The sequence below is a fragment of the Myotis myotis genome, unplaced genomic scaffold, assembly GCF_014108235.1.
Source record: "Myotis myotis isolate mMyoMyo1 unplaced genomic scaffold, mMyoMyo1.p scaffold_m19_p_3, whole genome shotgun sequence".
In the NCBI taxonomy this organism is placed as follows: Eukaryota; Metazoa; Chordata; class Mammalia; order Chiroptera; family Vespertilionidae; genus Myotis; species Myotis myotis.
The window spans coordinates 38,887,534-38,911,246 of record NW_023416335.1 but is presented as its reverse complement, the minus strand read 5'-3'; the positions used below and the strand labels follow the sequence as shown (position 1 = coordinate 38,911,246).

At 46.5% G+C, this 23,713-nt stretch overlaps 1 protein-coding gene and 1 pseudogene across 4 annotated transcripts in view; one reads left to right on the top strand and one right to left on the bottom strand.

The window, feature by feature from the left end:
* Positions 1–1,585: 1,585 nt before the first annotated feature.
* FARP1 (FERM, ARH/RhoGEF and pleckstrin domain protein 1) overlaps positions 1,586–23,713 on the top strand; it is a 277,592-nt gene continuing 255,464 nt past the window's right edge. For 3 of the 4 annotated variants that reach the window (XM_036296615.1, XM_036296614.1, XM_036296612.1), the window contains exon 1: positions 1,587–2,088. The gene's annotated coding sequence lies outside the window, so the exon portion shown is untranslated. Of the gene's footprint in view, positions 2,089–23,713 lie in introns of all 4 variants that reach the window. The other variant, XM_036296613.1, reaches the window with a different exon arrangement.
* Positions 19,993–22,993, bottom strand: LOC118649880 (annotated as a pseudogene).

Sequence of the window (23,713 nt, the reverse complement as noted above, 5' to 3'; positions counted from 1 at the left end):
CGCGACCCTTTCATACAGTTCCTCATGTTGTGGTGACCCCCAACCATAAAATTATTTTCGTTGCTACTTCACAACTGTAATTTTGCTACTGTTACGAATCGTAATGTAAATATCTGATATGCAGGATGTATTTTCATTGTTACAAATTGAACATAATTAAAGCATAGTGATTAATCACAAAAACAATATGTAATTATATGTGTTTTCCTGATGGTCTTAGGCAACCCCTGTGAAAGGGTCGTTCGACCCCCAAAGGGGTCGCGACCCACAGGTTGAGAACCGCTGCTCTAGCGTCACACAACCGGTTAGGTCAGAGCCAAGCCTGGACCGCTCTTTCTCTTCAACCACAACCTACCTACCTGCTGTTTCTTCCTAGAGTTGAGGCCTATATGGCCCTCTTCACTTCTACCTTTACCAAATATACAGGCAGGTTTTGTTTGTTTTTTTTTCAAATACAGTTCAGTACCTCATCGTCAAAATATGTCTCTGCTCCTCTCCAGAAATCACTCACCCCTAGCTATGTACAAATACCCCTACTTGTACCAAGCTGTTCTTGTGTCAGCCACTCTTCCTCAAGGAGGCCCTGCCCTGCTCCTTGTCATCAAGGGTTCAGCTGTAACCTTGCTCATGAAATCCACCCTCCAGGCTTGAGGCCACTGATTCCTCTACGTTGACCCGGGTTCTGGAGCCAGGGCCTTCAGAGGCAGGTAGATGCCCACTAGCCTGGGGATCTAGCAGAGGGTTGCTTTCCTTTCTAACCTGCTGCCCTCAGACCTTTCCCCCTCTCCAATAGCGGGTCTACAGCGCCAGCAAGGGCAAGTGAGACCTGGGACTCAGGAAGGGGGGATGCTAAGGCGGCAGCTCCCAGCTGGGGTGGGGCAGTGACTGTCCCCCTTTAGGTCTTGCCTCCTCGGTCCTGAATCTTGCTCCCTCCTTTATCGACTTCCAGAAACCCCGAAGGCGAACAAGAATCTGCAAACCAGCTTCTAAAATATTTCACGCCTTTCCCCCAGAGGGGGCGAGTGTGTGTGTGTGTGTGTGTGTGTGTGTTTCTGGGATTCACCGGGGTGGAGGACGCTGCGCCCTGCCGGGAGGGTGAGGAGGGAGATAGCAACTGCCCCTCCGTGGTTAAAAGTCCCTCGTGGGTGCCTGCCAAGCGCCGCTCCCTGCGCAACATCTAAAGTCCCAGGTGGGCACTCGGGCGGTGCGCGCCCTTGCACGTCCTCAACAAGTGACCTGCAGAGCCCGCGCCACTGATCGCCCCCCAGGGGCTCCTGGTTTTGTCCCTGCGCGCCCCTCTCACGCTCCTCATATCATTTCCAACCACAGCAGCAGGACTGGCGTGTCCCTGGTGGCGCAGCGCTCTGCCCAGCGCTCCCAGCGCTCGGTTCTGTGGCGCAGCGCGGAGAGCCGGGCTCCGGCCACCGGACCAAGTAAGGCGCAAATCTGAGGTGTGCGCGTCCGGGTCGGGGAGGGGCGCTCCGGGCGGGCCGCCTCTGGGAACACCTGCCCCCAAGGCAGAGCGGGGCGGGGCGTGCGGGCGCGCAGGTCGCCGGCTGAACGCTGGAGGGGGCTGTGGCTCTCCCGCGGTCCCCGCAGCTCGGGCTGCACGGCGCCCCTGCTTCCCCCGCCGAGGGGCCGGCCCAGGTCCGGGGAGGGGCGCGACCGCCTTCACTTCCCGCTCGCCGGCCTCGGAGGTGGCGGGTCCCGCGCGGGCGCAGGGCTGCGGGCGCTCGGCTGCGGCGCGGGGCGGGGACGCGGCCACCGCCCGCTTTGTACCGCTCTTCCCGGCCCGAGTGGCGTTCGGCCCGGCGTCGAGGAGGCCATGGCGACCCTGAGCACGCTCCCCACCCACCCTGCCTGCTCCGCCCTCCCCTCCGCCCCACGCCACCTTTGATGGCTCGGACCTCGACCGGCCACCGCCTGCCCTGATCGCGCGCTCGCGCCGCCGCCGCCGCCCGCGGGTATTAATAGCCGAGCGCCCCTGCCGCACGCACGCCCGGAGCCGCCGCGCCCTCTGCAGCCGGGGCCCGGAGCGGCTGAGCCCGGAGGCCGGGAGTGGGAGCCAGAGTCGCCGGCGCCGTGGAGGTAGGAGGCGCGCGGGGAACAATGACCGCGGAGGGGCGGGCGGGCGGCAACTTGTGCGAGTCCGGACGCCTGGAACCGACCCACCGGGGGCGCGGGTGGAGGTGGGAGCGCGGCCCCTCGGGGTCCTTCACCGAGGAGGCGGGCGGCGTGTGGGACCCGGCTGCCCCAGCTCCGGCGGGAGAGGCGCCCGCGGGCCCAGGGCGGTCCCCGCAACAATAGCTGAGCTCGGGGCCTCCGGGCGCCGCGCTGCCCTTTGCACCCTTCTCACCTCCGCGTCCTCCGCCTGCCGGGCTCCGCGCTCGTCCTCTCCCGCCTCCGCCACCCCGCGGCGCCCTCCCCCCCTCCGCGTCCCATCCCACCCAGCGCCGTGACAGCGCCCGACGCCGCTTCCGGACCTCCGGCCGCAAGCTCGGCCCCTGGAGCGGATCGCGGGCCGGGAAGGTGGCCGCTGGCGCGGGTGCCCGCACTGCCGGGTGTCCGCAGCTCTCCCACGCGCGGCGCCAGGACCCCGGTGGGTGACAAAGAGGAACACGCCCACTGCCTAAGTTCGATTCTGTCTCTTTACCTCCTCCTGCCTTTATGGAGAACAGGGTGCTTTTTCTCTTTGCTTTTTTTTTTTTAAAGCAAAGGACACAGATTTTTGTGGTGAGCATTTCAAAACTACTTCTGATTGTGGTTTTACGATTTAAGTTCCGGAAACTTTAGCTGTGTCATCTGGCCAGACCCTTAAGCGTGTGTGTATGTGTGTGTTTTATTTGAGGGGGAAAGGAGTTCACCATCATGAGTCTGGATGTTGTTTATGGCAGTTCGAGTGCAGCGGCTGTGGGGGCCTTTGCAGGGTCCCCCCCCCCCCCAAAAAAAAAGAAGAGAGGCGGGCCTCACAAAGAAACGAGGACCCTAGTATCACATCAGCCCCTTGAGATGTTGAGATTGAGTCTCATCTGGAACAGTTTAGCGGGCTCAGCCTGGCTCTCGGTGCCTTCTGGGAGCCACCGTGGCCTCTGGCTGTTTCGTTTTATTATTGCTGTTAATGTCTTTCTTGTTCGTTTCCCAGGTTGGACCTGCTCAGTCTGGTCCTGCCTGTTTCCTCGTTCCCTCAGAGCCATGGCTTTGGCGGACCCCCATCTCCTCCGCGCAGCAGGCTGCGCCTTCACCCGGCCCAGCTTTGGGTTGTGCTCAATGTGCTTCGCACGTGGTGACTTGCCAAGCCCACTTCAAAACACCCTCCATCCGGCATTGTCTTGCTTTTCCTATTCAGCCTAAACAGGAGAGGAGGAAGAAAGGCCTGTCAGTCCTGACCGAGAGCTTTGGGGGAGTTGCCTTACAGTTTGCCCTCATTGTTTGGATCAGGTGGGACTGTCTGAAGTCTTCTGTCTGGCTTTCCCCCCTCATTCCACAGCCCCCCCCCCCCCCTTGCTGGGGGTGTACCCTGCTTTCCAAAGGGTTGGTTCTTCTGGGGATGACAGTTTGTGACCATGCACTGCATCTGTGGGGGCATCCTTCACATGGCTCACTTTATATTCCTGCAGCATTGTTCTGCAGCAAGGCACCAATATTGGAGTTACTCCAAGCACAACGAAATGTTTGTGTTTTTAGAATGTCTGGCTAATAGATCTGCTTCTGGGAAAAATAAATAGACACATTATTGGCCAGTGGCTGGCGTGGTGAGTGAAGTGTTGGGGAGAGTGTGATGCCTTTCCAGTCCAGTTCTTCCTAGAATCTCTTGTTTCTTTCTTTCTTTCTTTTTTTAATATATATATTTTTATTGATTTCAGAGAGGAAGGGAGAGGGAGAGAGAGAGAGAAACATAAGTGATGAGAAAGAATCACTGAACGGCTGCCTCCTGCACATCCCCTACTGGGGACAGAGCCCACAATCCAGGCCTGTGCCCTGACCTGGAATGGAACCAGTGATCTCCTGGTTCATAGGCTGATGCTCAACCATTGAGCCACACATTCCCTTGTTTCTTTTATTCAGATGGGAAACTTGAAATACTTGGTGATGGTGTAGCTGTGCCCCCTACGGTCACGGTCTCAGGTTCTATAGCAAGCCCCCTGTGAATTGGGTGTGGTTTTCCGTTTAGGAGTTCTGTCCCTGCAGGAATTCTGGAGTTAGGTTTATAATGCCCTTTTCATACACAGTGAGAGTGTCTCTTCCTGGAATTTATACATGGATTTAATTCCTCTGTGGATATGATATTATTAATGCTACTCTATTGTCAGATTTACCCAAAGGAATTTAAAAACCTATCCTAGACATTTTTCTTCTGGCTTATGGCAGCGATTTCATCAGTGTTTTTGTTTTTCTTTTCACGAAAGAAACTGTCCAAGGAAATGTCTTTTTTTAAAAGATAAGAATTAAATAGAATATTGAAATGTACCCCCCCCCCCAAAAAAAAAAAAAGTGGAATTCATCCTCTAACATTCATTGAGCTTAGAAGAGTTTAATTCATTTGGAAAATGATACATATTTATGAGGAGGGTAAAATCAAAAGAGAAAACCTTTTTCCATCCTAGAGGAGTTGAGAACACTGGAGAAAAGACAGGAGCCCTGTGTGGGCATGCTGAGCACTCCCTAGGAAAGGTGGCATTGTGACTTTTCCAGAGGATGAGGGAAGTTTTATGGATTCCTAGGTACCTGGCGGAGTGCTTTGACAGCGTTCGAAACACACCTGTTGGAACTGGCCTTGCTTATTGCAGAGAACTGCCTGGTATTTTGAGGAAAGCACTTTCCCCTCTAACTGAAGATGCTACAGATAAGGGAGGGGCACATATAAACCCAAACACAGTCGCTTGAGTTCTTTCTACTTTGAGTGAACAGGTGGCCCAGGTGTTGGTTACCACGGCCTGGGAGGAGCGGTGGTGGGCTTGCAGGTTCCTGTGGCTGTCCCTATCGCTTCTTTTGTTTGCTGCTCTCCATCGAAAGGAGGGCTAGCCAAGCCTGGGAAGTGGTGGATCAATTTCTTTTCTTGCTCTTGAGTGGTTAGAGTTTCTACTGCGGCCTCACTTCATCATGGCCCCTGCGCCCCCTGTTTCTGCCAGGTTACTGTGTTAACCGCTTCCACATGTCCAGGAAGATCAGAGCCCAGTGGTTTCTGTTCACATTACTTGAAATACTGATTTCGCCAGGCCTTTTATGCCAAATACAACCTTCGTTTTTAATCAAGAGGCCCCCTAGAAATGTTTAGTACAAAGTGGGGGGACTGGCCTTGTATAGGCTGCCCTTATCCTGGGTTAAGTCAGTTAACAATGTTTTTTGCCAAGTGGATACTTTGCACAGAAATGAGCAATTGATATATAGTAAATAGGGTGCTCTAAGTTTTTGAAACTTGTGAAATAAGCCAGGGACCATCAGATCCACTGTGACTAAAACCATGCTGCCTATGAACTCAACTCAACTCAGAACCACAGCTTTCTTTTCTTTTCTTTTTTTAAATATATTTTATTGATTTTTTATAGAGGAAGGGAGAGGGACAGAGTTAGAAACATGAATGAGAGAGAAACATCGATCAGCTGCTTCCTGCACACTCCCCACTGGGGATGTGCCTGCAACCAAGGTACATGCCCTTGACCGGAATCGAACCCGGGACCCTTGAGTCCGCAGACCGATGCTCTATCCATTGAGCCAAACCGGTCAGGGCAGAACCGCAGCTTTCTTATTGTAATGTGGGAAATCATAGACAGACTGCAAGATTGGCAATTACAGTAATGTGAGGGTACATCATTGACACTGAATTAATTTCATGTGTAAAATTGGGTGTATTTGTGCATACATTTTCAAACAAAAGAACCATAGGCCAAACTAGATTGCCTTAACTATTACCTTTTTGTCTATTACAGTAATGTTCCTTACCAAAAGAGTAACTTCACTTTACTTGTAGACTTTTGGTTTTCCATAAAGGTTTCTTATCAGAGAAGACATAAATCCATGATGACTTCCATTATTTTGTTCTCATCTTATTAATTCAGGATGTAGTGCAGTGCCTAGCACATAGCAAACCTTTAGTGAATACTTGTTGAGTGAATAAATAAACCTAGTTTTTGATGTCCTTTCAAATCTTTAAGGTTTTTAAGGGAAATTTGATATTAGCACTGGTAGGTTACTGTTGTGGGAATTTGAAAATTTGATATTTGATTTTGTTTCTGTTCATTCTAATTAAAAAATTTAAAGCTGGGTAAAAAGATATAGGTTTATTTTTTTTAAAAAAATCAGACGATAAGAGTGTGAAGAAGAAATTAAAACTTAACTGAAATGCTGCAGGTACTACACAAGCCTACCATTAACCTTTTAGTGCCTGTTCTTGTATATATCCTTCTCATTTCTTAGCCTCCTTCAAATTGTTGTTGTTGTGTATAGTTCTTTTTTTTTTTTTAAATATTTTTGTATTGATTTTTTACAGAGAGGAAGGTAGAGAGATAGACAGTTAGAAACATCGATGAGAGAGAAACATCGATCAGCTGCCTCCTGCACATCTACTGGGGATATGCCCGCAACCCAGGTACATGCCCTTGACCGGAATCGAACCTGGGACCTTTCAGTCCGCAGGCCGACGCTCTATCCACTGAGCCAAACCGGTTTCGGCTGTTGTGTATAGTTCTTATCTGTATCGATTTAATGTGCTCACCATGCCTTCTTATACATCGAAACTTGATTCTGTGATGATGTTCCTATTTCCTGAGAGGAATTTTTCAGATGTTCCGTTAGTGAGCATGTCTTGGTGACAACCTCAGTTTTTGTGTGCCTTTACATATCTCTGTTCTGGAATGGTAGATTACCTGAGTGTGCAATTCTGGATTGTTTTTCCTGTATCAGTAAGCTGTCTTTTGGTTCCATTGTTGTTGCTGCCATGTTGTGTTGGCTGGTTGGCTGGCAGGCTAATTGTTTTTTGTAAATAGCCTGTTTTTGTTTTTTTTTTCTCTCCGGCTCCTTTTAGAATTCTTTGATATTCTGCACTTTCACTATGTCTAGGTCCGTGGTGGGCAAACTGCGGCTGGCGAGCCACATGCGGCTCTTTGGCCCCATGAGTGTGGCTCTTCCTAAGCCTTAGGAGTACCCTAATTAAGTTAATAACAATGTACCTACCTATATAGTTTAAGTTTAAAAAATTTGGCTCTCAAAAGAAATTTCAATTGTTGTACTGTTGATATTTGGCTCTGTTGACTAATGAGTTTGCTGACCACTGGCTAGGTATAACTTATTTTTTCTCCTTTACTTTTATTCCTTTTTCCTTTCCTTCTATTCCATCTCCCTCCTTCCTCTCGCCCTCTTAATCAGTTTATTACTTTGTCTTGCTCAGTAGTTTTCAGTGTCTGGATATGTTACGATTTGATTATCTAGTCACTTTTGGCCTTTCTGGTTGTTTCCAGTCTGGCTATCATGAATAAAGCTGCTGTGAACATTTGTGAACAGTCTTTGTGTGATCCGTTTTCATTTTTAGTGATGGGTCTTGTAATGGGTGTATGCTTAACTTTAAAGAAACTGCTGTCATTCCCCGCCCCCCCCCCCCCCCCCAAAGTGTATGTGTCATTTTACATCCCACCAGCAGTGAGAACGGTCCAGTTACTGTAATCCTCACTAACACTTGAAATTGTCAGTGTTTTTCATTTTAACCATTCTACTTGCTGGATGTGTAGTGGAATCTCATTGTTCAATTTTATATTTCCCTGATGACTCATGATGGCTTTTCATGTGCTCATTAACCATTTATATATTTGTGGTTAAGTGTCTGTTATATTGTTTGTATCTTTAACTTTTTTGTCTGATTGCTTTATATAGCTTTTGAGTATAATTGACATACAGTAAGCTGTACATAATGTCATCTTATTTTTTTAAAAATACATTTTTATTGATTTCAGAGAGGAGGGGAGAAGGATAGAGAGATAGAAACATCAATGATGAGAGAGAATCAGTCATTGATTGGCTGCCTCCTGCACGCCCCCTACTGGGGATCGAACCCACAACCCAGGCATGTGCCCTTGGCTGGAATCGACCCTGGGACCCTTCAGTCTATCCACTGAGCCAAAACGGCCAGGGCTGTCATCTTATTTTTTTAACTTTTTCATTTTTTAATGGTATCCTTTGCAGAGTAAAAGTTATTAGGAAAACATTGTACATGGTTTAATTATTGAAGTTATTAAAGGTTAGGGCATTATTCAACTTTGAAAAAGAACACATTAAAAAAAGATTTTTATTGATTTCAGAGAGGAAGTAAGAGGGAGGGAAATAGAAACATCAATGATGAGAGAGAATCATTGATCGGCTGCCTCCTACACACCTGATTCTGGGGATCAAGCCCGAAACGTGGGTATGTGCCCTTGACCGGAATCAAACCCAGGACCCTTCAGTACGCAGGCCGACGCTCTAGCCACTGAGCCAAACCAGTTAGGGCTGAAAAATAGCACATTTTTGCATGTAAGGCATAGACTAGTATTGGTCTGTTCAAGAGATCAGACTATTTAACTATACTTGAGGGTGATGGATCAGTTTTGTTCTTTTGTAACTACAAATGAGTTGAAAAGACGAAAAATGAAGAAAAAAACAGCTTGCTATTTTGAAAGTTTGGGGACATAGGTGTTTAAAATTCTGATCAAATAGATTTCTAAAATTTTAAATTGAGTGTGTTTGTCCTTTAGCACACCAGAAGGACTATGGGAAAGAAATATTTTTGAAATCAATAAAAAAATGAGGTCCTGGGTAAAAACAAAATTTTACATTCTAAAAAGAGTAACTCATGTAGGTGGTTGTAAAAGGCTTTGTATTTTATAGCTCCTCTATTTTAGCAGTAGTGCTATCTTATTATCTGTGTATTCTCAGTTTCTGAACCAAATAACAATCATTGTCAGGGCAGAAAGTATGTTTTCCTAATTTTTGTTTCTTTTACCCATAGAAGGTAAATAAATATTGGTTAGTTTGAATTAAAATTTTGTAATGAAACCCTATGCTATTTTAGAATATGGAAGTTAGAGGACGGTATCAAAGGGAACAAGGATTGGGCATGTAGCCATTGAAACCAGTCATCTGCCCTTCTGCATCATGCATCTTTGGGATGTTTGGGCAAGTTATTGGCTGGCCTGGGGCTTGTGGGCTGGGGGCAGCCCCTACATTGAGCATCTGCCCCCTGGTGGTCAGTGCATGTCATAGCGTCCGGTCGTTCCACCATTCAGTCAATTTGCATATTAGGTTTTTATTATATAGGACTAGAGGCCCAGTGCATGAAATTCGTGCACAGGGAGTGGGGTGGGGTCCCCTCAGCCCAGCCTGCACCCTCTCCAATCCGGGACCCCTCAGGGGATGTTGACTGCCGGACATACCTCTCACAATCCGGGATGGCTGGCTCCTAACTGTTCACCTGCCTGCCTGCCTGATTGCCCCTAACTGCCCCCCCTGCCGGCCTGGTTGCCCCCAACGGCCCCCCCCCCCCCGCCTGCCTGGTTGCTGCCAACTGTGCCCCCTGCCGACCTGGTCGTCCCTCACTGCCCCCCCGCCAGCCTGGTCGTCCCACGTAGCCTGCTGCTCAGTCATATGGTTGTCCCTCACTAACCCCCCTGCCAGCCTGGTCGCCCCTCACTGCCCCCCTGCCAGCCTGGTCGTCCCATGCAGCCTGCTGCTCAGTCATTTGGTTGTCCCTCACTAACCCCCCTGCCAGCCTTGTCGCTCCACTCAGCCTGTGTGGTTGTCCGTTCGGTTGTTTTGGATGTGACAGCCCCTGGCTCTTTATATATATAGATGGTTACTGCAACTCCAAGCTTCACACTTGCAAACATGTGGTGTTGTCAGGTTAATCACCGCACAGGCTTCTTCAAGCTCCTTTTGTCCTGAAGGAAGATCCTTCCCAGGAGCCTCCAGCACCTGAGAAGTCTTGGAAGGGGGTTCTGGGGAATGTTTCTGCTCTTAAAAAGAGACCCAATGACTAGACTGGATATGGCACCTGGTACTGTAGCAGCCATGCTGTGACTAGCCTTCAGGTGAAGACGAGGATGAGGCTGGAAGATGGAACCAGAGTCCTTGTGGGCATCATTGACTCTGATCTTCCTGAGCTGGGAGCTTATCCTACCTAATAAAGAGGCAATATGCAAGTTGACCATCACCCCAACACACAAGATGGCCGCCCCCATGTAGTCAAAGGTGGCCTGCAGGGGAGGGCAGTTGGGGGGACCAGACCTGCAGGGGAGGGCAGTTGGGGGGACCAGACCTGCAGGGGAGGGCAGTTAGGGGGATACAGGCCTGCAGGGGAGGGCAGTTAGGGGGATACAGGCCTGCAGGGGAGGGCAGTTAGGGGGATACAGGCCTGCAGGGGAGGGCAGTTAGGGGGATACAGGCCTGCAGGGGAGAGCAGTTAGGGGGATACAGGCCTGCAGGGGAGGGCAGTTAGGGGGATACAGGCCTGCAGGGGAGGGCAGTTGGGGGGACCAGACCTGCAGGGGAGGGCAGTTAGGGGGATACAGGCCTGCAGGAGAGGGCAGTTGGGGGGGCCAGACCTGCAGGGGAGGGCAGTTAGGGGTGACCAGGCCTGCAGGAGAGGGCAGTTGGGGACAACCAGGCTGGCAGAGAAGGGCAATTGGGGATGAGCAGGCCTACAGGGGAGGACAGTTAGGGGGATACAGGCCTGCAGGGGAGGGCAGTTGTGGGAGGGACCAGGCCTGCAGGGGAGGGCAGTTAGGGGTGACTGAGCCTGCAGGAGAGGGCAGTTAGGGGGGACAAGGCTTGCAGGGGAGGGCAGTTGGGGGGGGGGGACAAGGCCTGCAGGGAAGGGCAGTTGTAGGGGGGACAAGGCCTACAGGGGAGGGCAGTTGGGGGGGACAAGGCTTGCAGGGGAGGGCAGTTGTGGGGGGGACAAGGCCTGCAGGGGAGGAGCGTTGGGGGGGACCAGGCCTGCAGGGGAGGGCAGTTGGGGGTGACCGGGGCTGCAGGGGAGGGCAGTTGGTGGTGACCAGCTCTGCAGGGGAGGGCAGTTGGGGATGACCGGGCCTGCAGGGGAGGGCAGTTGGGGGGGGACAAGGCTTGCAGGGGAGGGCAGTTGTGGGGGGGACAAGGCCTGCAGGGGAGGAGCGTTGGGGGGGACCAGGCCTGCAGGGGAGGGCAGTTAGGGGCAGTTGGGCTGGCAGGGTAGCAGTTAGGCGTCGATCAGGCTGGCAGGGTAGTGGTTAGGGGGTGATCATGCTGGCAGGCAGAAGCAGTTAGGGGCAATCAGGCAGGCAGGCAGTCGAATGGTTGGGAGCCAGCAGTCCTGGATTGTGAGAGGGATGTCCGACTGCCCGTTTAGGCCCAATCCCACCAGGATCATCCCTTGAGGGGTCCCAGATTGGACAGGGTGCAGGCTGGGCTGAGGGACAACCCCCCCGCCCCGTGCACGAATTTCGTGCACCAGGCCTCTAGTATACTAAATAATAGTAATTGTAGTATATTAAGTAATGCGACTCTGCACTTAGTGCACTGAACAATAAATTTACTTACTTTCTAATTCTGTCACTGCCATCCAAAGCATCTTGACCGATACATTTATTGGAAGACTTTATTTTCATTTGCCATTTAAACATTATCTATGAGAAAAGGGGTTTCTACCTGTTAATTATGTGGAAAGTGACTTAATGTTCATATCAAATCACTGTGAGAGATGAAATGTTTGAAGGCCTTTAGATAGTTGATTATGGGTGTCAATCCTGCAGCTAAATTGTCGTGAATTTTACCTCTCCTTCTAAGGTGATTGTGCAGGACATCTGCTTGGTATTGACCATTTGGTGGTTTGGATAACACAACACACGAGAGTAGTGTTTCATATCTTTTAAGGAAAAATGATGGCAGTTCTTGCCATGTCCATGAACCTAGAATGGCATCTATCTGCACATTTAATATTGTGTAGGAGATTTGTGAGACATTATTAATTAAGATTAATATCCTCCTTCACAATCTGGATTTTTCCAATTTGTAATACATTGTACGTATGTTTCGTGCATTTCCTTCTCCTTAATGTTGCTTGGTTATCCTTATATTAATGCGATTAAGGGTGAAGGTCTTGTGAGGTCATTTCCTGTTGACCTTTTCTCAGAGGAATGCCGCTGAGCCCGCCGTGGGGAGGGGTGGTCCCCAGATGACTTGCTTTCTGAATATTTACCATGTGGAGAGTTCCCAGAATGTGTTTAGAGGGATTTAGGGGCTATCAAGACTCCACCCTCCTGTTTTTTATTTTTATTTTAATCACTGGCTTTTTATTCCTCAATGAGCTTTGGAGGTGGGTTTGGGAGCCATTTTTTATTAGAAGTGTTAGCCTTCCTCAGGAGTTAGAAAATAGACATTCCAGGACAGTCTGGAATGTTCGAGGAAACACCTGATTCTGATGGATGCTCTGGCAGTTAGAACCCCTGGGGGCACAGCCGGCTTGGGGGCTGCAGTGCAGAGTGGTGCAGGGTTTCCATGTGAGGGGCGGGGAGAATGGGGAACTCACCTGCCTTCTCAGTGTGTGTGCTGGGAAAAGCGCCTCTGCCCTGCGGACCTGAGGACGCTGGCTTATTTCGTTCACTTCTGTGTAACTACTGCCTAGTACCGGCCATGGCCCATTGTCGGTGGTCACTAAGTCTTCGTTGAATGAAGGAAAATAAGACCCCTTTTGGGGCTTCTTGGTAAAATTACCTTGGACTTCTCAAACCTCGGCTGACTTCACCAGCTGTTTGTGAGAGCTCTGAATTTGTAGTCACCAGCTGATCCAAATCTAAATTTATACATCATCCACCTCTTAGACACTGCTCATCCACTTTAGAAACCCCGACCTTTAGCTTCTGGATTTCATTTTAACCTCTCAGGTGCACCCTGCTTAGCAGCTGTAACATTAGAGATTCTTTAACAGTGTTTCCGGAAGGACTGAGGTGCCATGCAAATGAGGTGCTTCCAGATCTTAAACACAAATATTCATTTTGAGGAAAAGAGTTACTTTCTGAAGACTACGATATCCTGCATTACTACCTATGAATTCAGCCTCGCATGGCCTCTTCCAATACCTCTGATTGCCTCTCTTCACTTGAACTCTGAGTAAATGACCATTTTGCTCGATTCTATAAGTAATGCTGTTGGCAACTACTCCAGTAAATTGTCTCACTTTCAGTGCACAGTACACCTGATAGCGTTGAAGATTGTGGGGGAGAGGGGGGAAGAAAGGGTATTTGCCACCATGATTGTTGATTTTCTGGCCACCTTGGTCACTTGCGAGGGCATTCCATTTGTTAAAACTTAAGGGGGCTGGGTGAACATCTGGACTCTGACACCCCTAGGCAGCATTTCAGGGATGGTTTTTTTTTTTTTGAGAATGGGGTGAGAGTATTTCATTTTGAGACCAAAAGAGCCAGAAAGTCTTGCTCTTGGTTGATTTATGCTGAAGTCAAAGTCTCTTGATTTTTCCTAATTGAATCTCTGTACTCTTTTGATTTGTATTTGATTATCCAACAGAGTGACACATCTGTGGCCTTCGCTTTGTATGCATGTTTGCCGACTGCCGGGAATCCAGTGGAGGCATTATTAATCTGTTATAGAGCTGAGGTTTTTGTTTAATAGGAAACACGCTTACTTTATTAATTGTTTTAAGAATTATGTAGCATTCTTCATTACTATTGTAGCATCCTCCTCAGTCACTAAAGTGTATTTCCCTGTGAGGGGGAAGTCTCCATCTCTCGGAAATAGAGCCAGTCTGCTCGAACAGGTGTTCAGCAGTTAGGTTTTGTCCAAAGTGAATGATATCCCTTTAATCTTATCATTCGTCTCCAAAATACTGTGATGTGTAATGTGGTTTAAAATTCTTGAGTCTATTTTTGAATTATTTTTAATTATCTTAAAAAAAACTTACAGTTGGAATTTGGCACATTATGCTGATATTAAAGAAAAGGAAACATAGACTTGAAAGAAACATCAGTGTTTTAAGAGGACTTGTAACTATTGAAATATTAATAGGTATTGTGAGCACACCACTGCACATGTGCGCCAACATGTTTTGGTTTTAAACCCCACTAATTCAGAGTTCAAGGCCATTTGAAGTTTTTAAACCCTCACCCAAGGATATATGTTTATTGATTTTAGAGAGAGGAGGGAGGGAGGGGGAAAAAGAGGGAGAGAGAGAGAGGGAGAGGGAGAGAGAGAAAGAAGGAGGGAGGGAGAGGAGGGAGGGAGGGAGGGAGAGAGAGAGAGAGAGAGAGAGAGAGAGAGAGAGAGAGAGAGAAAGAGAGAAACATCGACGTGAGAGAGAAACATTGATCGGTTGCCTCCCATAGACACCTAGGTATGTGCCTTGGCCCGGAATCAAACCCTTAACCTTTTTGGTGTATAGGATGATGCTCCAACTAACTGAGCCACCTGGCCAGGGCTGAAGTTTGTTTTAATGCAATGCTGTGGGAACAAGATTTGTTAAGTAAATAGTGAAAATAAAGTTACATGGGAAAAGTTTACTCTCTTTAAGGGAAGAGACTTTTTTACCACTTTGGAAAGACTCTTTCATGATTCTTACCCATTAAAACACCCCTGGTAGGAGCATTATATGATAATCTTCACCATTAAAAAAAACTATCCCAGAAATAGTTTATGCATAGACAACACAATGGCAGCACACACTGCATAGTGTTGAATTTTGTTCTCTTCACTTAATACACCCTGAAGATTGTTCTGTATTGGTACCAGTGGTCGGCAAACTGCGGCTCACGAGCCACATGCGGCTCTTTGGCACCTTGAGTGTGGCTCTTCCACAAAATACTGACTTCTGCACATGGGCCACCAAGTTTCATTCGCACTGTACGTGCGTGCCCGCACGTGGTATTTTGTGGAAGAACCACACTCAAGGGGCCAAAGAGCCACATGTGGCTCGCGAGCCGTAGTTTGCCGACCATGGGTATATACAGATCTGCCTCATTCTTTTTAGTGGCATATAATATCCCATTTTATAGGGGTGCCTTTAATTATCTGTAAAGTTGCCCTTTTGATAGACACGTAGGTTCCTTTAGGATATTTTGCTGTTAACAAACAATGCTGCAGTGAAGATCCTTGATGTCTTTTTGTTAGTCTGTTTGAAATATAAATTCAAAAAGTGAAGTGGGATCTGTGGTCAAAGGGTGTATTTGTTTTTAACATAGATAGATATTGCCATGTTATCTTCCAAGAGTTTATACTTGTTTGTTTCAAGAACTCTTATGTAGTGCTTACTTTGTGCTAGGAACTGTTTCAAGTGCTTTACAAATATTGTTTAATCTTTAGAGCAATACATAGAGGTACTCTCATTGTCATAGCCTTCCAGATGAGGAAACCGAGGCAACAGACAGGACGTAACCTGCCCGCAGGCCACACTTAGTAAGTGGCCTGTGAACTAGGCAGGCTGGGTCCAGAGTCCCTTCATCATGGTGGTTAACTGCCTGTTAAAGTTTTCACCTTTCCTAATCTCATCAGTCAGAGGCCAGTTTTTCTTAATTGTCATTTTGCATCTTTCTTATTACTAGTTGGGACTGTACACATTTTGCATCTTTCTTATTACTAGTTGGGAGTGTACACCATTTCATTGTTGGCACACCACGTGGATTTTCTTCGCTGTCTATCTGCCACCTGTCCCTGTCCCTTGCTCGTTTTTCTGTAAATATTTTTCTTCCTGATTTGCAAGAGTTCCTTGGCACATGGAGGAGATTAGCTCTTCATCAGATGTATTGCGAATGCTCTGTCCTGCTTGGTACTTTGCTTTTTGGCTTTGTACTTTTATCAGTTTTTTCCTTTATGGCAACTGAATCTAGGTTATGTTTAGATAGATCTTCCTAAGTCAGAGCATTTTAAAAAATCTCATATTTTCTTAGAACTTTAATGCTTAGCTTCTTTAATTTCTGTTGCTTCAAAGAGTAATATGGGCTTTAACTTTATTTTTTTTCTAATCATAATAGGTAATGATGTGCAGCTATACAAGAATAAAAGACACACTTCCTAGTAGCTTAGTACTCACAGTCATGTTATTGCAATACTCTGCTTTGACTGTTGATGACAGAGCCATGCAGTGAGTCATGTGGCTTGTGTTCATACCATGGCTGCTTTTCATTTTTGCTTTCTTTGGAGTTAATAATTATCTAGCTTTTCCTTTGCTTCATTTTCCGTAGACTTACCTAATTCATTCCAAGGCTGCTCTCACTTCATGCCTAAATCCCTTTCAGTATATTCCAGTTCATCAGTTGCTCAGATAGGCTGTGTTTTATCCGCGAGAAGATTTAGTCGGAAGTCTTCCGAGCTGCTCCAGTCTGGGCTGGGTTCCTCTCTGACCTCGACAGCATCAGAGATCTCTCTGGCGTTACCCTGGGAATCCCCTTGCTTCTCTTTATGAAATCTACTTCCTACAGCCTATGTCTTTCTCTTTTCACATTTTCTCTCGCATTTTGGTGGAGCCCCTCCCTCAGTGTGTAGGGAAACCTTCTAGCTTTGGTGGAAGATTTGAAAACAGGACGATGAGTTGAAAGGCTGTTTAAGTGGTTAAAACTTCCAGGTCCCTGGCACTTCCTGCTGTAGACAGTGACAGCAATTGGAACCCTTATCTCCTGCCTCCCCCTCCATGCAGTTATAGTAAGTGTTAGGTTAATGCAGTAGTTGTTATAGACGTTAGTATCACTGAGTAAAGTGTTCACTGCTTCCCTCCTACGACCCTCCCCGCCCCCGCCCCCCCTCAAAAGAAAACACGAAAAAACACTTCGATTTTCTTGGAGATAGTCCACATTTCTTAAAGTGTAACTTGATTTTTTTATGTACCCATTGCTAATTTCTTTTTTTTTTTTAAATATATTTTATTGATTTTTTACAGAGAGGAAGGGAGAGAGAGAGAGAGTTAGAAACATCGATGATGAGAGAAACATCGATCAGCTGCCTCCTGCACATCTCCTACTGGGGAAGTGCCCACAACCCAGGTACATGCCCTTGACCGGAATCGAACCTGGAACCTTTCAGTCCGCAGGCCGATGCTCTATCCACCGAGCCAAACCGGTTTCGGCCCATTGCTAATTTCTTCCAAATAGCTTCAACAGACCTGTAAATTTTCTTTCAACTAATTTTTACCATTTTTTTTAAAAACCAATCCCTCATCTTTTTTCCCTGTTGTATGCAACATCTGCAATATCCCCATCCTCCAACTCCTGTCTGAATGGATTGTACTCTAGCCCTAGTTAGTATACAGCCGTCATTCAGGGACTTTCCTTAACTGGTCTCCTTTCCTGGGCTCACTCTTTTCTGGATTCCATATCCTTTAATACCATGGTTTATGCCATTGTGTGGTAGGACACATACTTCAGTAGCTTTCTCAGAAAGGTTCAAGGGAAATAAATTTCTTTTAACTCTTCGCGTGTAAAAACGTCTTTAATGTCTGCTTAGGATTGCTTGATAATTTTACTAGATGTGGAATTAAAAATTGAAACGAATATCTTTGAAATTTTGAAGACGTTGCTCCGCTGTCATCTAGCATCCTTTATGTGTGATTTATTTTCTCTCTTCTCTCTGAAACATTTTTGAATCTTCACTTAATTTCTCATATTTTGAAGTTTCACAATTTTTGGCATATATCTCAGTGGGCCCTTTTAAAATTACTTATGCTGGGCTTTTGCTTTTCTTTTAAATCTGGAGACCCTTGTCTATCACTCTGGGACATTCCTTTTTTTAAAAGAATTTTTTTTTATTGATTTCAGAGAGGAAGGGAGAGAGAGATAGAAACATCAATGATGAGAGAGAATCATTGATCGGCTGCCTCATGCACGCCCCTTGCGGGGGATTGAGCCAGCAACCCAGGCACGTGTCCTTGACCGGAACCAAACCTGGGACTCTTCAATCCTGTAAGTCAGTGCTGTATCCACTGAGCCAAACTGGCTAGGGCTCTGGGATATTTCTTGAGGAAAAAAACACATTTTTAAAAAAAAATCTTTCTGTAATTCTCTTATTTGATTATTTGACCTTGTAGAAGATGTCCTACTTACCGTTTAACATTTCTGTGTATTTATTTTTTGCCCAACTTTCTACGAAATTTCCTCAAATTAGCCAACTAACTATAGAAACACAAAGTTCAGTTATCTATATGTTAATTCCTAAGAGCTCTTGCCCTTTTTTCATAGCATCTCTCCCTATATTTTGAGACATGGTATTCTCTCTGGGGATATTAATTCTAGATTAAAGGAATTTTTCCCCTTCTGCTTCCTGTAAGGTCTGCCTGCTTTCAGAATGCTTTCCCCCTCTGTGTTTTGGCCCCAACTTTCATTTTGTAGATTTTCCTTACATGTTTGCTTATTCTTGGCTGTTTATTAAGAGCAAATATTAAGAGTAAGGAACAAAAAATCAGATATGTGGACAGGGCTTGTCAACTGTTAATTTTTCTTTAAAGTGATGAAGCAGCAACTGGTCTTTTTGTTGGAAGAAACCCTCCAATGTCAATATGTGTGCATTCAGATTCTCCGGAGAATAATTCCACCAGCCTTGCCTGGGATAAGCTGAGTATTCTGGAAGCAGGATGGAGGAACGGGACTGGGGTCCCATGGGGAGCAAGTATACTCTTCCTTACCTCCCACCACCTCTTGCAGCATTTTCAGACCTGAATCATATCACTCATTTTCATTGTGCCTGGTGTTATGTGAGTTTCTGATCTCCCTGGCTTAACTTCTTTGCTTTTTTGTTTGTTTGTTTGTTTTAAGAGTGATTAGATGCAGGGGATTCTGGAAAGGGAGAAACAAAAGTGACTCCAAAGTTTTGGCTTGAGTGTCTGGGAAGGTGAGAAAGTCATTTATTAATCTGTGTAGGAAGATAGCGGGATTGGTTTTGAGAACAAGATATGAGTTGAACCGAGGATACTTCTTGAAGGAGTTGAGATGTGAGAAAGCACTCCATAAACGACAACAGGAAATGGTATAAAAAGGCACGAAGGCAGAAAGAAGGCCATTGATAAGTGTGTCTGCTTGCAGAGGAGCAAAAAGAGAGAAGGAATCTATTGGAATGGGGAAAAGTTGAGGACAATCTCAAAGGAAAGACACATATATTTGAATTCAACCTGTTGTGCCTGAAGACCACCGCTTAAAGGTTAGGTTAAAGATTTTATCAGTGTCTTTGCTCAGGATGGAGCGTGTGGGCAGACAGGAGGGAGCAAGGCACCTTTATCTCAGTTGACACCCTGAAGAGATCCAATTGTGACAAAAAATAAGTAGAACAAAATACTACTCTTGGATATTCAGTCCTATCCTTCAGCTTCTTTGGATAATAAACCTCTTCATTGGCAATTGGAGCAGATGGGGAGGGGAGCTGGGTCCCAAGGTCCATCCCTTTGTATCTGATTTGCATCCTCTTTTCCACTCCACCCCTCACCCTTCCCTTCAGCAGGAGCCTCCCAGGGAGAAGGGTGGGAAATGCCCTATTTGGTGGAATCCCTCTGAACATCCTTTAGGATATAAATCATCACTTCCTGCTCTCTGCTTCCCATCATCCAAGTAGTCAGTTAAATGTCTTGTCTGCTCTTGTCTCTGCTGCTATATATTGTTTTGTTCCTTTAAAAAGTTAGGTGTCCTGTCACTTTGGTAGGATTTTTGGAGGGAGAAGTGATGCAGGCATGTGACTTTATCTGCCATGTTCAACTGCAAGTTCACTTTTTTTTGCCAAGGTCCAGTAGAAGATGATAAAAAAAAATTACTGTAGAAGCAGTAATAGTGCCAGACCTAAATTGTTAAAAAATTATTGAAAATTTTCATTTTCCAAGGGTGCAGATTCAGTCCAGTATTTATGGATGAGTCGAAGAGAATACATATGATTTGTTATATGATAGGTTTGCTGTTAAACATACCTGTACCTCTGCATGTATCTGCACGCTCACTCAGTCACATTTTTCCATCTTGTCTTTCTCACTGTCCCACAGAAATTAAATACGGTTTGTTCTTTTTTTAAAAAAAAATATAAATTAACCCATTTATTATAGGCTCGCAATGTTTCAAACTGTGGAGCTGCTACTGGCCTTTCAATTCCTTCAGTCTTCTGATGGCTGACTTTACTGTGATGGCAGAAGTGGTGCTGTAGGTGTAGGCGCCACCAGCGACTGTTTTCATGCAGGAACCATAGTACTAGATCCCCACGGCTCGCCTCTTCATCTTGGTGTTCCAACAGAAGGAGCAGGTGTACTTGGCGTGCTGGCTGATTTCAATTTTCTTCACCATTTTCCTGAGGGAGGTGCCATAACGGGTCCCATATTTACCGACGATTCCAACCTTCTTGGTGCGTTTAGACCTTTGTGCCGCGAACTAGGTTGGACGCCGAGAGCTGGGTTTTTTTTGTTTTTTGTTTTTTTTTTAAATAAATCTCTTGACCACAGATTTTTCACTCTCTCTGTGGATGCTGGCCAACCTCACTTCGGTTCAGCAGTTCTCTGCTGGGTGGAACAAAAGGAAGATGCCTCTGACAACTTGGAACTTGGAGATCCTGCTGTGTTTCCTCTGCTCCGTGCTGTTCCGTGGGGTGGGGTGGGAACAAGTCTGAGAGTCCTAGTTCTGATGAGCCATGAATGAGGCGGTTCTGAGGAGGAATCCAGCAGACACCAGGCTATAGGTTTAATTTTGGCTGCTTAGGGAGTGCTTGGTGGCCACCGGGGGGAAGTGATGGGAAGGAGGGGGAAATGGGCGAATAAGCAAGGCTCTGAAAATAGGGTGCCATGGGGGTTGGTACAGGAGATGGGACTGGTCTCAGGCTACTTTACCAGTGTCACTCAGTGCTTCTGTGACCCCCCCGGAATTTCCCCATGACCTCACCTCCCCAGGGATTGTAGCCAAAAGAATGAGAGCCCAGGGCTGCCTCTAGCAAAGCATCCTTCATATACCCACAGTACTAAGGGCTTTTTAAAGTTCAGCATAAAGGAATAGAGAAAAACTACCTATAACCTGCCTGGTTTTTTAAAGACCTTGGGCTAGTGTGATAGTTTCCATGTTTACTTTTTTGGAAGTGGAGGAACTGGAGAGAGAAGGAAGTGAGCTAATAATCAGCTTTTCAACACAGTGCTGACTTTGGCTTTTTTTTTTTTTGGTACAGTACTTTGCCAGGCCCTTGACGTTCATTTAAAGAAAAAAACACATTTCTTCTTGAACATCTGTGCAAAATCAGATAGGGTGGAGGGTTTAGAGCCCAGTGAGAATATGGGATAAGTTAGCACATTTCTGAAAGCCGGAGTGAGGGACCCCAGATTCACTCTATTGTATTTATTATTACAACGGCATCACTGACAGCCACCCAAAAGTGAAGGCAGGCCGACAGATTGTGCCAAAAAGATGCATTCGCAGTGCTGCATAATCACACCGTGAAAATGTGCAGTAGATTAGTGGGGAAATCTGCATTCTGGTTGCTTCATAAGTAAAAGCAGTGAAGGATGCCTGCCATTCTGACGTTTTAGCTCTAACGTTGGATATGCATGTTAAAAAAAAAAAAAGCAAAACCCAATTCACTCAATCAGCTCTTTCAACTTCAGCATCATTGCATTGCATTTTAGTCTCCTGCCTTGCGCTACGCCGGGAAATCTCAGGTCTAAATAGGTCATTTGTTCTTGCTTTCTGCCCTTGCAAAGCAGGAGAGGCATTTTATGGGCAGTTGGCATAAGTGTAAATAGTCAATGGCAAATTGTTCCATGGTTTGCTTAAATTTCAGGTGGTACTTATGAAAATTCCTTAGAGGAGGAGTTTTCTGTACTTCAGGATATCAATCATCCTGGGTAAAATTTCTTTACGTTTTGATTTTCATGTACTCTAGGTTTTGTCTCTCAACTTGGAGTCTTTGGATTCTTAAGGGGTTTGCAACCTGGGAATGCAGGCCTGTGAGGTCCTTTCAGGATTTCTAAAAGCCTATTCAAGAGTCCCTCCGTCACGGATTGCTGCAAGTGGTCATGGGAGGAGGCGGGGCATCAATAAGTCCCTGCAAATCAAGGAAAACTTTCAAGTGTTTGGCTTGGCCAGATTTTTCTCACCTGGGTGTGATAACAGGCACTCTCATGCTGATCAGAGGATTTATTGATCAGTCACTGCCTGTGCCTTCAGTGAACAAAAGGAAAGTAGAGTTAGTTGTTTCATTTTTAAAAAAATATGTTTTTAATTGATTTCAGAGAAGAAGGGAGAGATAGAAACATCAATGATAAGAGAGAATCATTGATTGGCTGCCTCTTGCACGCCCCCTACTGGGGGTTGAGCCCCAAACCAGGGCATGTGCCCTGATGGGAAATCGAACCATGTTGGGGGACTCAAACCATATGTCCTGGTTCATAGGTCGATGCTCAACCACTGAGCAACATCGTTTGGGCTAGTTGTTTAGTGTTAACTGCAGCCTGGCAGATGGGCTCTTTGACCAAGGATGGCGGTGGGGGTGTGATGTGGTGAGAGACTAGTGAAATGGACCCCGATTCAGAGGGAATAAAGTGTTGGTGACCACAGCCCCCAGGATGCATTGTTCACTTTCCTCCAGTTTGCGGTGACAAAGACTACACTCAAAGGAGAGTGTTCTCATCCCTATTTGCAATTATTTAAGCAGAAGCCAGGATCTGCCACAGTTGTGATCTTGGTGTGGTGATGGGAAGGACTCACTTGGGAGTGGGTGTATGGATTCCACCAGAGCCCTGGCTTTCTTCTTTCCAACTCCAGAATGTGTCTCACTAGTAAAAATACACAGTGAAAACTGACAGGAAATTGACCAAAATGTTAACTTGTTGACCAACTGCGCACTGTTAAGCCAAGTTACCCAACGGCTGCAATGCTTTGCAGGGATTGCCCTTCTGCTTTAACTTTGCAAAGAATCAGTGAGACTTATTCTGTTATTTGAAAGTGGGACAACATATATATTGTTTTCGTGTGTATTTGGGATGTTTTCAAGGGCCGGTGTCTTGGAGCACCTGCTGGAGCTCCTGGGATGTAGCTGGGTCTCCCATGGCCTCGGGAGTTCTGAAACACACCTGAGTGTGGTGACAGAAACTCCAGCCAGAGTTGCAAAGAAAACCCTGGGGCCGAAGCTTAGAACTTCTTATCACTGCTTGAAAGTTTCATATTTCTTCTTTTGTGCAGATTCCAAATGTTTTTGGAAGGCTTGAGAAGCGAATAAAACAACCCTTTGACGGGACTGACAGGAACGGCGGGGGGTGGGGAGCAGTGACTCATTGCATAGGAGCAGCACAGTGTTAGCTTTGGCCAAGACCGTTCTTAGAGAAAGTCTGTGAAATGACTCACTGCTTGAGACACTTGAACTCCCTGCCTGTCTCCTACCCCCCGGCCAGTTTCCCTCCTCGAATAATAAGAGCCAACACTTTTAGAGCACATACCATATATATGTCAGACATGGTTCTAAGCACTTTACATATACAGGGTGGGGCAAAAGTAGGTTTAAAAATAATAATACATGAATAAATGCTGTGCTTCACATACTCACAACTGTAAATTTACTTTTGTCCACTCTGGTATTGTTTTCTCAAAACAACACGGAGAGGTAGGTACTATTACATATGAGGAAACTGAGGCACAGAGAGGTCAACCAACACTTGCATAGTCACAAAGCTGGTAATTAGTAGAGCCATGATTTGACCCCAGCCTGGTTACTGTGCCTTCAACCACCACCATGCCCCTGACTGCAACCTGGGCTGATGGGCATGGGTGGG